The sequence below is a fragment of the Ambystoma mexicanum genome, chromosome 2q (assembly GCF_040938575.1).
Source record: "Ambystoma mexicanum isolate Mex_15411 chromosome 2q, UKY_AmexF1_1, whole genome shotgun sequence".
Lineage (NCBI taxonomy): Eukaryota > Metazoa > Chordata > Amphibia > Caudata > Ambystomatidae > Ambystoma > Ambystoma mexicanum.
In genome coordinates this window covers 1,470,918,508-1,470,933,780 of record NC_090924.1, presented here as the reverse complement: position 1 = coordinate 1,470,933,780, position 15,273 = coordinate 1,470,918,508, and positions in this window count along the sequence as shown.

Below are 15,273 nucleotides of genomic sequence, written 5' to 3'. Positions count from 1 at the left end.
TGAGTTGGAAAGCCATGTAACCAGGGTAGTAGACGATTTTGGACAGGGGGAAAGCAGGGGTAGTAAGCCTGGAATAATGAACCCACATGAGGAGAAGATGGTTCAGAATGAGTCATACCGATAGTGTATAAATAAAGATCTATACACAAATTTACAATCATGCAATGAAATACATTTGAGGCAGCCATATTTTCTGGAATTTCCCAGTGTTTTAATATACTACCTATTTCCCCAAGGATGGCCCAGACTCACTGAATAGAAGAATAATTCTGGCCTTACTTAATGAAATACTGAACCTTAGTCTCCTCACATCCAGGGACATTAAATTGATTGATTATGTCCATCCGGAAACATTTGATTATGTTCAAATAGTCTTCCACTCCAGAGTAATCTATGAAGCTGTACTACGGGAGGCTGAAACAACCTACAGGTTTGGCTACGATGTTTGTAACTATAGCAGAGGCATGGGCAATGCTGATGGAGGCGTGAATCCGTCTCGGGAACAGCCTGAGAGGTCAATAAGTAAGCCGCAGACACTGAACAATGGTGATTCAAACAATTCTAGTTTAACATGGCTAGCCTTGACCCTACAAGATTCCATTACCCAGTTACAGGGTTTTAAAACAGAATAGTTAACAATGTAGACATCTGCATTCTAATATCCTGGAATACTACGGGTCACTGGTTTTTAAAAAAACTCCACAGAAATCTGTTCTATGCTATCTAAATGTACTTTTTATGTCTGCAGGAGACCTTGTTTACTTTTTCTTGTGTCTTAGATGGCCTTGTTGTATATTCAGAACTAGCAACACAGGGGAACTGGGCAGGCCCTCGGAGGGTCTGATTATTGCCACACACGTTGACTGGGGACCCATCCTAATTAAAGTCTTTAGGCTACCAAAATGGTGCCTCGCAGTTCTACTTATGCTTACAAAAGTATGCAAGCTTTTGTTAATTTCTGGTTGTTAATATTTACTGGAACATGAAAATTCATGTGACTGACTCCTTAGAACTACTTGGGGCAATTATCGAGGAAGCGTATTCACTTCATCCAGAGGTGCTGTTGATAGTTGAGGGGGACTTTAATGTTGAAATACCTGTATCCACGGGAGGGAAACAAACCCTTGGACCAGAATATCACCCTAAAGGGGGAGACCACCTAAATAAGTCTACCCAGGAACAATTATTGGGTACATTTTGTGAAGATTGGGGATTAACTAATTCAGCTGATCTGTGCGGGGCTATGGATGATACAGCCTCATGGTTCAATGGTACATTTTCGTCAACAATTGATTATATCTTTCTTTCACTCGCCTTATGTGGTCTGGCTAGTCTGGCTAGTCTGGCTAGTCTGGCTAGTCTGGCTAGTTCAATGTGCATGAGGAAAACTACATGCAGTGATCACAAGATTCTGGAGGTAAATTTTAAAGGGATGGTGTGTGCTGTGAAATCTGGGGTAAGCACCGATACATATGTAGTGAGTGCTTCCGGGACCCGCATCACTCGGCATAATGATAATGTGGATCGATGTAATACTCTATTCCAATCTGATATTTACAACACGAGTCTTGGAAAAAAAGTATCGTTGTATAGGGTTGACTGCTTTGATCATTATGTACAGGTTACCATAAAACAGACAGTACCTGTATCCAAAAGAAATCTAAGGAAGGCAAAGCACTTTCACACTTATGATGTTGTAATTAGAGCATTAAAAAAATTATTGACGCAGGGAATTGAGGCCTTTGTGTAAATAGAAACTGCTGCATACCGAGAGAGAGGCTCTTGGGGAAAAAAATGTACAATAAATGGAAGAACCAAATGAAAGCCCATAGAGCAAGGTTGTATCTGGTAGATGGTGAAGCTGTGTTGGCAGCTCTAAGAGATGTCACTGCTAGATCTTTTTGGTCTCTAATAACCAATTAAAATATCTAACAGGCTCAAATGCAAACCTGTGCAATATCCGAAAAATTGTGTAAGGGTGCTTTTTGCATAGTATATGCCCAGTCTAAGATCAAAAATACACTACCAAATTCGATCACACAACACCCCTGGGATTTTCAATTTGAAGTAAATGACATCAAGTTGTTGATAAGTAAGGCATCATCGTCTATGGCGGCCGGGCCTAATGGATTAGCAAATATCATCTTTAAGGGCAACGTAAATGTCTGGCCAAAAATCCTACTCATTCTGTATAAGGATATAGTTACGGTGCGAGTAATTCCAAATACCTGGCATATTGCCTATATAGTACCTGTTTACAAAAAGTGAAATAGGTCATCTCCTGCAAATCACAGTCTTATTGCACTCTTGGATGCAGACTCAAAGATCTTTTCGGGACTGTTTTGAAACAAATCCAAGAGTGGGCACAGATTAATAAGATCTTATCCCAGCTGCAATTTGGCTTCAGCAATACCAGGAAGTGTGCCAGTCTATGCAGCTTCCATAGACTTACCTATGGCATTTGACATGGTGGATAGGAGTATCCTTTGGGGGAAACTATACTGAATGGGTCTTCCATCTTCCCTATTGTCAATATTGTACCACCTGCATGAAGGTTCTAAATTGCAAGTTTGCCTAAGTAACATGGGAACCCTTACACAGGCGATTAGCGCTACAAATCGTCTGTGCCACGGCTGCGTATTTGCGCCAACAATATTTAATTTATATGTATCTGATACGGGTAAAGCGTTGGAAACAGTTGCCTTTGTGCCGTGCCACCAACAATCGAGGTAATCAAGGTATCCTGGACTGCCTATGAGGATGATTTTATGTTACTTGATCATACCCCGTGAGGATTTCAATGCCTGTTAACCACATTTAGAGATTATACAGATGCAAATTTGCTCCTAATAAATGCAACGAAAACCGTAATTATGCGGTTTCGCTGTAGTGCTACGAGGGGAAAACCAGTATGGTTCTTGAACCAGGAAAAGCTGTGCGTGAAATTACACTTACGTTATTTGGGCTATACAATCTTCGGAAATAAAAGGAAACTGAACTATAGGCAATTTATGGATGCAAAGGTCCAGGCACAAATCATCCACCTAAAAAAGATTGATATGAAACATGGGAAATTCTAATTTGCACCAACTACGCCATATTACAAAATTACAACGATTGCACAACTCTGTTATGGTTTAGAATTGTTCCCTAAGTGGGCAATCCAAATATGAGGCAAAGATATTTAGATCCCTGTTTGGATGCCTACCCAAGCGTGTGCCACTGGAAGCCTTATGTTACGAGTTGGGTTTGTGTTCTATCAGAAGTATGGTCATGTGGCGCCGATAATGTTTAATTAGGAAATTCATTTTTAGTTCCAAAGATACTATTTATGATTTGTTGGGCAATGAGATACGAACTGGAACATGTGCCTCAGAATATCTAAAAGAATTAACAAGAGAATCCCTGGCGTACTTAGCCTCAATTGGTGCAACGTGTAAGCTGCTTATATTTAACGCAAATAAGCAAATAAATACGCTGAGCAATCAGATTGGAACATTACTTGCGGCAAGGTCGTAGAGACCAAACTATACAAGCATTTGGTCTCAGGGTATAAAATTGGTGGCAGCATGGAGTCATACCTAATTAAGTTTCCGGACAAACAATGGCACAATGAATTTATGCGTTTTAAGTGTAATGTGTTGATGACTGGGGGAAATCACAGACCAACGGGAAAGGGGGATCGGAATACCTTCTTTGTGCAGGTTCTGTGGCATCTCTGGGCTGTTTGAAACCCTGCAGCATATTTTGATTTATTGTGATTCATTGCGAAGTGAACGCACACACCACTTCCTAAAATTTGTGAATGGTTATAATGTGGACCTTGAGAGATTATGGTTCGAAATGTTATATGGGAGTGACCCCTTATTGCAGCTTGCAGTGGTAAGATTTTTAAGAAATATTTGTTTGTTAATACCACCTTACGATCCGTGCAAATGAATTGTATATTAGTAAATATTTAGTGTTCAGTTAGGTGGATTCTTATAGAAATTATGACTGTGGACAAGGAATGTATTTGTAAATATAATTATTGGATTCCTATTCTTTTGTATTTTGTTATATGATAATCGTGTTTATTTTTTATTTTTTTAAACGTATGTATTGTTAGATGAATTGTTCATGTGTATTCAGTTTTGTTTTTGTATATTGAAACACTTTTGTAAAGGTTATGCATAACCCATACAAATAAATAAATAAATATTCAAAAGTTACAAGCCAGTCAATTATATCATTCTTTTCCTCATACATACTCAGGAGATCTTTAGGAAACCTAGGATGTGAAGAGGACCCAGAGACATCTCCAGATCCTCTGGAGGAACCTTGTTGAGCCTGAATCTTGGCAAGCTCCAGCTGGTGATCCCTATCTTTCTGCCTCTCAACCCTCTCAATTTCCAATTTGGCCATGTCAAACCCAAGCTCTTACTCTTTGAGCCCAAGGGTGTTTCTTTTCAAATTGAACAATGTCTCAGCATGTGAGGAGGTCACAACCAGATGTTCAGAGGATGCACATTCTGCCTCCTCATCCTCAACATCAGTCACTTAGTGGCAGCAATGACATTATTCATGCTGGATCCAGCCCCAGCTCCACTATCAGGACCGTTTGTCAAGTTAGTCACAACCCTTTTTCTCGCAAAGTCTAACTCAGCTTTTGTGCCAGAGACTATTAAAAAATGTCGACTTTGTTTTTTTTTAATTATATATTTATTTTAGGGGTTCGGGAGTTAAAAAAAGGGAAAAAATAAAATAAAAAATAAAAAGGGGGGTTGGGGGGGAACCCCCATTTAAAAAAAAAAATGCATTGAAAAAAAGTCAACATTTTTTTTTTCGACATTTTTTTTTTCGATATTTTGACTTTCGACATTTTTGTTGTCGAAATTATCACTGTAAGCCTCCCACCGCTGTACACAAATTTGTTAGGACTGATTTTCTATACTCTGGCCTGGTGGACAGATGTATAGAAGGTCAGCCTATATTGTGACAGGAACAACTCTGGTAAACTGTAGCCAAACCAGTTTAGGTAGCAGTGACAGGTGTTCTTGGCTAAGTTCTTCAGAGGGGGTGAGCTTGTAAAGGGTCCATAATGAGGTCACACAATGGGACTCACAGATTGCACTTAGACAGGATATATAAAAATACAGGTATTTAATTATGACCAAAACACACTATAGAAAAATGACTACAAGCAGGTAGACACATTACACACCTAGGGGTGTCACAGCATTTGTTTTATGACGGTACGATAACCTTCTTGCCAAATGACGGTATATCACGGTTATCGCAGTATAGCAGGTGGAGTTAACTAATCTTAACAAATATTTTCTTAAAAGGTCATAAATTGTCAGATTTATCATCACAAACAAAACCAGGCACCCAGGGCCAGAATTGGGCTTTTCAACATACTTTCCACTAAAATGCTACCCCTTGCTTCCACCAAACTCAAACACACGTGTGGAGAGGAATAGGGGGGGGGGAAGCCCTGCTACGACTGGCAAAGCAAACTTAATACCTTTTCTTAAGTGGTCATTTAGGCTTTTAGCTCCCCCAGTGGCTACTTAAAAAGATGTTCATGTTGCCATCTTGATAATCTGCATGCCACAGATCAATGGAGGCTGATGGTAGTATGCGCTTGTGCGCATACACACACACGCACTCGCACTCTCTATTTACGTTACAGCCTTTAGTTTACTTGCGAGCCAAAAGGGGTTCAGTAATCATAGACATGTTACCCTTTGGTATCGCAGCAGGGAATACCCGCAGAGATGAGTGAATTTTGCGGTGTGACTTATTATAGGTAAATTCAATGATCGAACCAGGGAAATCCCCCATTATCATATGTTTAGAAAACATTATCCATTATAAATATATAAACCCCAAAGCCGCCAACCCGAAGTAAATCCTTTTCCTTCTTGGCACTGTATTTATTCTTCCTATTGCTAACATATTGATTCTGTGTCAGGCACGTGTTATTTACGAAATGGCATTAAAAACTGCTCCAACTGAAACTACTTGTACACTAAAAAAAGAACTTATTTTTTTACATTGCCTTTTTGCATTTGAGGTTCTTTAATTTACCATTAAGTCAATGCTTTTCAGTTAACTTAAGAATACGCAGGCAGGATTTTCCAGCTGTAGCAAGGTATCATTTTCACATTTGTCTCTGCACATATTTAGCTGATCCTCCAGGAATCTAAGGCTGCTGCAGGATTGGTCTTTCATGGCGCTCACTCGTTGATCGCCTTGAATGAAAGAGTGACTGCTAGAAGTGTTATAATGCACATTTGGAGCAATGAGCTTGCTGCTCAGTCACAGGTCATCGCTTTGAAAATTGGCCTCGACCTGCATTTTTTTGGAACCACATGGCATGGGCATCATGACCCCTCGCTGCGCAAAAAGTTTGTTTTGACAACTCTTCATCCCATTAAAGGGGGAAAAGTCACTCATGTGCGGTCTGAAAGCCCATGTCATTGTGTTTATTTTGTCAAAATAATGTCATGGCCAACACAACCTCACCGAAAGGTTGCATAGTGATCTAATCACTATAGCTTGTTTACCATCTACCTGGTGTATTATGAGGTCTGATGTCGGAGTCACCACTGACCATATAATCCTAAAGGGACAGCGTTCAGTGGGCGCTGTTGATTTCTTTCTTGATTCTTGCAATACATGTTCATTTACCTTCTTAAAGATAGCGGCAAATAAAAAAAAAACATCTTTTAAAATGACAAAGTTAAAATACATATCGCCACAAATATGGCCTAGACCACCACCTCACCACAGCCCCTTCGTTACCGTTTTCCCCAGGTCTGAGTGCATTAGGACCCTTGTGATGCGAGTTCAGAGGGAGGAATGCTTTCATGGGTGGTGTCACAAATTGAGAATAGACCTAAGAAATATTCCACCCCCATTGCTCTGGATACTTCAGATTGAATGTAGAATCTGCCCTGCCCGCTTGAGTCCAGTGCCATATGCAGAAGGCAGGTAGGTGAAGGGTCAAGCCAAGCAACAACACTAGTGCCAATGTGCAAATCTACACAGTGGACTGTGGGGGGGCAGGTTATTTACTAGCAGAAAGCACTGAAATGCCCAGTGTTCACAGATTCTAATGTTGGGTCGGACTGGGGCATAAAACTGTCTCAGGCACCAACATAAAAGTGTTCCACAGTTACAAATGGGAATTCATTCCTTTTGGAACACTGTTTGAATAGTACCCAAGGAGGTTTTCTTTGATAAAATGTGATGCAAATTGTACATTTAAAAGAATATTTATTCAGCAACAGTGTTCAAAACTTTTAGCCACATAGTGAAGTCACTCATCAAACTGGCTCCACTTTGACACAAAAAACTGGCCCACAAAAGCATTTTGCGTTTTTCGTTTGGCCATGGGCCTATTGCCCTAAAGGCCAGTCCATGTCTGGTCTACAGAGCTAAAGTTGTTTGTGGAAATGCATCAGAAGGGCATCCAGTTCATTCCCCCTTTGAATTCTGGGATGTGTAGTTCCCCGTCTTTCAAATTGGCAGGAAAACTACAAATCCCAGCATTCCAAGCTAAAACAGAACTGGATGGCTATCTGATCCATGACCATGAGGAACTTAAGTTCCTTGAATCTAAACCTTGGGGAGAGTAATTTGATATGCACGACTTCACTGGCTGTCCTTCTATTTACAGTTTGCACAGCCAGAGCAAGAGCTGTTCCAATGTGTGTTTGCTCAGTGCAGTAGGACCTTAACTTACTGAACTAATGGCACATGATGCCGGGCCAGGCTGAATGGATACATTTCTGCTCCTGCTGGCTGAGTGGTTGCTAAGCAAAGCACTCCGGGCTCCACTGTTTTGCAGTCACTGAACGTTTTATTACATTTGTTTAAATATGAACAAAAGGAAAAATAAAATGTTCCCTTTCAGTTCAGGCCCTCAGATCACCCTCGTAATGTCCCTGTGGTCTTGCTAATTGCAAATTGAAAATCGGGACAATCGCCGTAGAAGATCTGACCTGTAGCGCGGAGCAGCAGGACTGTGTGAAAACATTTCAAATCTGTATGCTGCCTTTCAAATAAATAATGCCTGAAACAAAATAACTTTGTTCTAGTTTGCCCATGAAATCCAGGTCTGGGGGAGTCTATGAACTGGAGTCTCTGGTATGCTTATAGAGCCAGTCAGTCAGCTCATCATTACCAGCTTTGCATGGGGAACACAAAGGTTCAGGCACTGGGCAGCTTTCAACACAATTTGCGCAAAGTGGGCTAATCTTTGACCCGACTCTACTGATCACAGAGAAAGAGCGGTCACAGCAGCAAATCTGTATTTACTAATGTGGCCTCACTTTCCCTCTGCTCTTGTCTGCCAAACAAGGCCCCCTTAGCAGACGGCACATCCAACAGTGCAAGACCAAGACTGCGCAGCACTTGCTTACTGCAGCCTTTCCAAATCAGATTTAAAAGCACACTTAATGGAATAAACGGCATACTGTTATAAACAATGTGATGGTTATTATTGTTCAATTAAGTAGTTCACGGTATCTTTAACGGTATATCATTATACCATTACATCACCATACATCCCTATACACAACACTATCAAACTAAATACATATATATATTCACTTGGTTATAAGGCATAATTATGCTCAATAGTTCAGGATACAGTTCCACAGGATTTAGGATGCAGGAAGAAATGCAGGTAGCGTTTCTGGGGTCCAGTGAAGGGTTCTTAGGGTTGGGGTTCAAGTTAGACTAATGCCCAAAAGTAGCCCCAACAGTTGGATGTCTTGAATATGCAAGTTATTGCAAAGCCAAAAGTGTTAGAATTAAGCTTTATTATAAGCCCCTTCACTTATAATGGGAGGATAGGGGTAGGATAGGAACTCAGTAACTTATCGCCCGTACTCAGATTCTTCCCCAGACTTGGCAGAACAAATGAAGGGTGGCTGACATTGATTTTACCACCAAAATCTGCAGTCCTCGATTCCTAGGGGTTGCAGGTTTAAGCTGATCTTCCAATTGTGTCTTTTACTACTGTTGCAAGGACTTTCAGTTGAAGAGTGCAGACAATCTCAATGCAACACCTCTCTCAGGACTGGACTTGGGTCGGGTAAGTAGTTTTCAGACGGTGCACACAGCCCACAGCGATGCAACAGGACTCAGTAGCTATGGTTGGACTTTCCCTTCGATCTCAGGTCCACTTGATTCTAGGACGTTGAACTTTCACAGGAGGTAGTCTTGTAGGGCCAGCTGAGGATCCCCCAAGTTTCAGGTTGAAACACAGAACGGTGAGGCCGGTAGCATGGTAGCCCAAAAACAAAGCTGGTCAGCCACATGATGGTTCCAGGGCACTTTCTAAGGCTTCCTTTTGGCAGGGCTGCGAGCAGACATCAAGATTGGAAGGTCCCTCCATGCCAGGGGTTGCAGCTCCTTCGCAGGAATACTAAAGATCTCGAGCAAGACTGGGCTCCTCCAGGACAGCAGCAGAGGTTGGTTGCCGGGCCTCCTTCAGTCGGGTCTCAGGTTTCTTCGCATGTCTCACAGCTGGACAGGATACTTGGTTCCTTCAGGTTTCTCCAGGATCTCTGAAGAATGGGTTCAGGGGTCCCCTAATTACACTAGAAGCCAGGTAAGAGCTGAAACTCCCAATAGCCAATAGCAAGACTAGCCCACACACACACTCCAGCAGTGGTCCAATCAGGACCGCTGTTGGGAACATTCATGCATACCACTCAGACACATTGAAAGCAGTTTGTGTATTGGAGTCAGACAGATCCAGCCCACATCTTGCCAGCAAACACACACAATCCTCCAGTGCCCTCCAAAGGCTCCTGCTTTCCGGGCACTGGAAGTCCTTATAAGGATTTTCCTGGCCTCTGAGGCCAGGAAGATGGCAAAAGAACAGTTGAAAAATCTCGTGGCATGGCCATGTTGGACCAGTAGCTGCAGTTAGTAGCCAAACACGGTAAATACGGTAAAGCTAAAACAAAATTCCCCAAAATGTGGGGAAAAGTCACTTCTGCCACCATCCCATCTGTTTAGCACACCAATAGTAACCAAAAATCCTCAGAGTGTTAGTCTAGGGCAAAAAAAAAATGCACCCCCATTGTACTGCAGTGTAAGCTGCTGTGTGCAATGATCAAAGGTTACCACAAGTGATACAAAAGTAACCAAAAGTAGTAACACACTAACATGACTAAGGGAAACAATGTTTCCCAGTCCTGATAGCCTGAAGGTCATATCAGTTTCCCCATAACATGTGAGCAAAGGCCAGTACAGTGAAGCTTATAGCTTCACTGTACTGCGTAAAGTACAGGTCAGATTCAAAAATAAAAGCAACAAGTTTGGGGGTTCCATAAAGATGGCAGTAAAGAGAAATCTTTCCTTACAACACTCATGAAATAATGCTTTGTAGAATATTTGTTATCATTTTTTTCTGCCTTTAAAAATCCTTCCAAAAATCTCATGGAACACTGACTTCCTTAAAGGAAAAGCAATCCAGCTCCTCCCACCTTTGACATGTCCACCTTCTCTCTGCAGGACTTTGAAGTTGGTTGTTCATATAAGGTGACAGGGCGCCATCTAGCGATGGAAATGTGAATAACGCGGACGGGAACAAAACATGTCCTATTTTTCCAAAAGTTTATTATTTTACTTTTATTTAATAATATTATTCCATCCAATCAACGTTTTGTTGTGGGACCAGTTGAGGCACCTTCCTCCTTAGAACTGCCCCCTGCCCGCCTGCACGCCAAGAATAAATACTTCTCTGATTTAGTGGAAATTCACCTTTCTTCACTAAACTTAACAGTTGATGGTTTTGGGGAGTGGGAATCCTGTCCCTTTACCCTCCCCTCACTCAACCATCCTTCCACCTGCAGTTTCCAAAGATACTAATATCTTTTGCATCGATTGCGCAAGATCTCTTCACCCCAGCGTTATAATGCTGCGATGTCTTTTGAGCAGTGTTTCTGTGAACGACATTAACGTGGCCCACATAATCGCTGGCCCCCTACATCGTGTGTCTCATGATCTCCTGTCCTGCCTTGTAGGCACACGATGCCCCCTAGAAGGGGGTGCCTGGCGTACAGGAATGCCCCCTGCTGTGCCTGGGGTCCAGTTTACACAGAGCCTGAGCTGAGTTCTGCCCCTCCAACAGGGCTCGACTTTAAACAAACACATAATAAATAACAACGCTTGTCACCCACACAAGACGCCTGTAGAACTGCGTGTCTCTGATTCTTAGGAACTGGGGCTGCCCCGTCTGGGCACCCTTTGCGCGGTGCGGTTACATCTCTCCACCAGTGCTCTAGTTATTTATATATGTAATCGGTTATAACCCAAAATTATATTAAAATGTGTAAAGGCAGTGAGCGTTCTTGACTATCAGGCAAAGGTCTGTGTTGTGCGTGATGTGTCAGTGTGATGTGACTCAAGACCAAGTTCCTTCTTCACGTGCATGGTGTCGATTTGTGTCTTTGAAATGGACAATTCCCGTCTATCCGGATGCAAAGGCCACGTTTCCCCGATTGAGGCAGCGCTCCTGTATTACTCTACTACTTCCAGGCTCAAAGTCTCTTTACCAAAGCAAAAGTCTCTTTTAGCAGAGAGCCTGGCTCAAGAAACAAGTGCTAAAAGTTCCTTTCTTCTCAGGCTATTCATGTTTATAAGTTCTTGGGTTTACTGTTCACCATGGATCTCCCTCCGTCGGGATAGGACGCCTTTAAACACAATGGGCCTCATTACGAATGTGGCGGTAAGGCAACAACGGTGCTGGTAGTGCTACCGGCGCCGTTGTTACCTTGCAGCCACATTACGGGTTTTGCTCGCGGGTGCCACTCTGCACGCCTGGTCAGACCAGGTGTGCAAAGCGGCACCCGTGAGCAGAACTAGATGGTAGCAACGGCACCGTTAAGCGGTTATGAATGGTACCGTTGCTAATATCCTCCCATTACCATTGACCCTACAGGGCTCAAATGGGAATGGGGTATAATTATTACCGGCGCCCAGAAAAGGGCAATTACCGGGTCTGCCAAGGTCGGCATGACCTGGTTATTGCCCTTTTCTGGGTGCCTGTAAAAAATCATTACCGCCAGCAGCCGTGCCCTTAATAGGGCACGGCTACCGCCTGCCTCGTAATGAGCCTAATGTTCCCAACTGGTCTCCCTCAAACGGGCGCGGACCACATTTATTTATTTTTATTTTATTTATTTTTGCGTTTATTTTACGCCCAAACACTTGGGTATCACGGCATGGGTAATAGTAGGCTTGTTTTCTCTGGTTGCAAGGGTTAAAGAAGCTTTCTCTAGTTACAATAGGAGAAAGGTGCGAACAACATACAATATACAACATAGCAGAACAATATGGTCTTACTTTTCACTAAAAAATGGAAGTATTTTGAATATGCAATGGATTTTGCTTAAACCATCACAGGATCACTTCGATTTGTTTCATTTATTGCTTTTTGTCTTTTCTACACTTCTGTTTCTGCCAGGTCTCGGCTATACAGAGACCTTTGATTGAGCACACTCACAGTGTCAGACCACTCTGTTTACTTGTATTGTATCTTCCTCTGTTAACATTCAAACATCTATCAGTATTTAGACTTTAATCACATCTTTCATCACACGCGCCAATAGCCTTCTCTCGTGCGCTCTTTATACAATGTTACTACTTGCAACCTTGACTTCAACACAGACCGGTCTTGTATCGGTCTCCCCAACTCACTGGCTGTGTTTATCTCTCTGGCGCTGCTTTGATAATGGAGCCAAGGACAATAGCACAGTGGCTGTTGCTCCTCCCCAACTCGTCCAGTCATGCAGGAGGGCCCCAGGTATCTCTGACACACAATGCAGGATTCTTCAGCCTTGTTTCCTGGCCTTACACGTTTTAATGGAAAGTAGCAGTTTCTCATTGGAAAGGTCAAGGGTATCTCCCTCCTTGCTTTCCTTTCTTGGTTCACTGTCTTTCTCCACTCGTTCGGCTGCTTCCTGTGTTACGCTGTTCCTTTCAGTGTTTTGCCTCACTCAGAGTGTGCTCTCGTGTTTTGCCTTTTATCCATGTAGGGAAGCTTAATGGAAGCTGTTAGGAAAAATGTCTCATTACTGCACCTTTCCTTCCATATTTACGGAATCCCCCACCCTTTTGCTTTCATTTTTTAATCTGACCTGTACATTTTGCAGTACAGTGAAGCCTTAAGCTTCCCTGCACTGCCCTTTGATCATATGTTTTGAAGAAATTGATATGACCTTCAGGCTATCAGGACTGGGAAACATTGTTTCCCTTAGTCATGTTAGTGTGTTACTACTTTTGGTTACTTTTGTATCACTTGTGGTAACTTTTGATCATTGCACACAGCAGCTTACACTGCAGCACAATGGGGTCCATTTTTTTTTTGCCCTCGACTTACACTCTGAGGATTTTTGGTTACTCTAGGTGTGCTAAAAGGATCGGCTGGTGACAGAAGTGACTTTTTGCCACTGTTTGGGGATTTTCGTTTTAGCTTTACTGCTGCGTTTGGCTACTAATTGTGGCTACTTGTGAAACATGGCTGTGCCACAAGATTTTTCGCCTCTTCTTTTGCCATCTTATTCTTTAGCCTTCTTCCTGGCCTCGGTGGACAGGAAAATCCATATAAGGACTTACAGGGCCCGGAAAAACAGAAGCTTTTGGTGGGCTTTTGGAGGACTGTGTGTGTTGTAGGCAGGGTCTGCCTGACTCCAATACACATGCTGGTTTCAGTGTCTCTGAGTGGTATGCATGAATGTTCCCAACAGTGGTCCTCATTGGACCACTGCTGGGGTGCGTGTGTGTGGGCTAGTCTTGCTATTGGATAGTGGGAGTTTCAGCTCTTACCTGGCTTCCATGATAAGAAGAGGTCCCCTGCAACCATTCTTCAGAGATCCTGGAGAAACCTAAAGGACCCAAGTATCCTGTCCAGCTGTGAAACCCTTGAGGAAACCTGAAACCTGACTGAAAGAGGCCTGGCAACCAACTTCTGCTGCAGCCCTGGTGGAGCCCTGTCTTGCTCATGATCGTCATTAGCCCTGCGAAGGTGCTACGACCCTTGGAGTGCAGGGACCATCCATTCCCAACGCCTGCTCAGTGCCTAGCACAAAAACCGCTTTCGGAAGTGCCCTGGAACATCTTGTGGCTGGCCAGCTTTGTTTTTGAAATTCAGGTGCATCGGTTCTCGTGCTGATGTCAGACGGATAGGAAGGAATGGCGTAAAGCTCTAGGAGGTTTTTTTGTGAGGCTGTTTTACTTTGGAAGGTATTCACTTTAGAGGATATGGCATCCTGTATGGTGGTACACCAGGCGTTGTTAATAGTAATGGGGCTGGTGGGTTGGATGGGCGATTGTAACTCCCTGATTATGGTCAATAATTATTTGGCATTGCAGACTGCATTGGAGATACAGCTATTTAGTGATTCAGCTTTGTGGGATAGTACGCTTGTTTGCAGGTTTTGGCTAATTGCTGCAATTTGATTTTGAGTTTGGAGGAGTTATTTTTTCTGATTAGATGTTCTAAGGCTCTTGTATTCCTTCTGAGTTCTATAAGTTCATTGTTGAACCATGGAGAGCTACGTTTGGTTTTGGGCACTTTGGTTTTGAGAGGGGCTACTTCGTTAATTGCGAGTTTGAGGCATTGGTGATAGTGGTTTGGGATGTTTTCGGTATTGGCGCTAATTAGTGGTTTGGTGTTGAGCAAATTGTTGAGAAGGGTTTTAAGGTTCTCGGGGGTGAGTTTGCGTGTGTTTCTGACCTGGATGGGTGCTGGGCTGGGTATAGCAGTTATAGGGTCTGTGTCTAGGTTGATGTTAAAGTTGATAAGGTAGTGGTCTGCCCATTGCATCTTGAGGATGCCTACTATGGTAACTGTGGTGTTCAGGGTGAGTATCCAATTGAGCGTTCTGCCTTTAGTGTGGGTGGGGGCAGTGACTATTTGAGAGAATTGAATCTCACAGAATTCTTTGTGGCATGACGTTGCTGTGTTGTCCAATGGATCATTAAAGCCTAGGTTGAGGTCTCCTAGGAGGATGTACTTGGTTTTGGGGTTGAGCATGGGAATGATTAATAGAGGTAGGTCTAAGTCGGGGTTGCTAAGGGTGCCTGGTGCTCTGTATACTACTAGGACATTGATAGTTACTTTAGGGCTGATGGCTAACTTGAGGGCGAGGGCTTCATATCCAGTGAGTGACTCCAATTTACATTCCCTGAACTGTAGGGAGGTTTTGTGGATGATGGCCACTCCTCCACCTATGGCATGAGAACGGTCTGCTCTGAGGAGGGTGT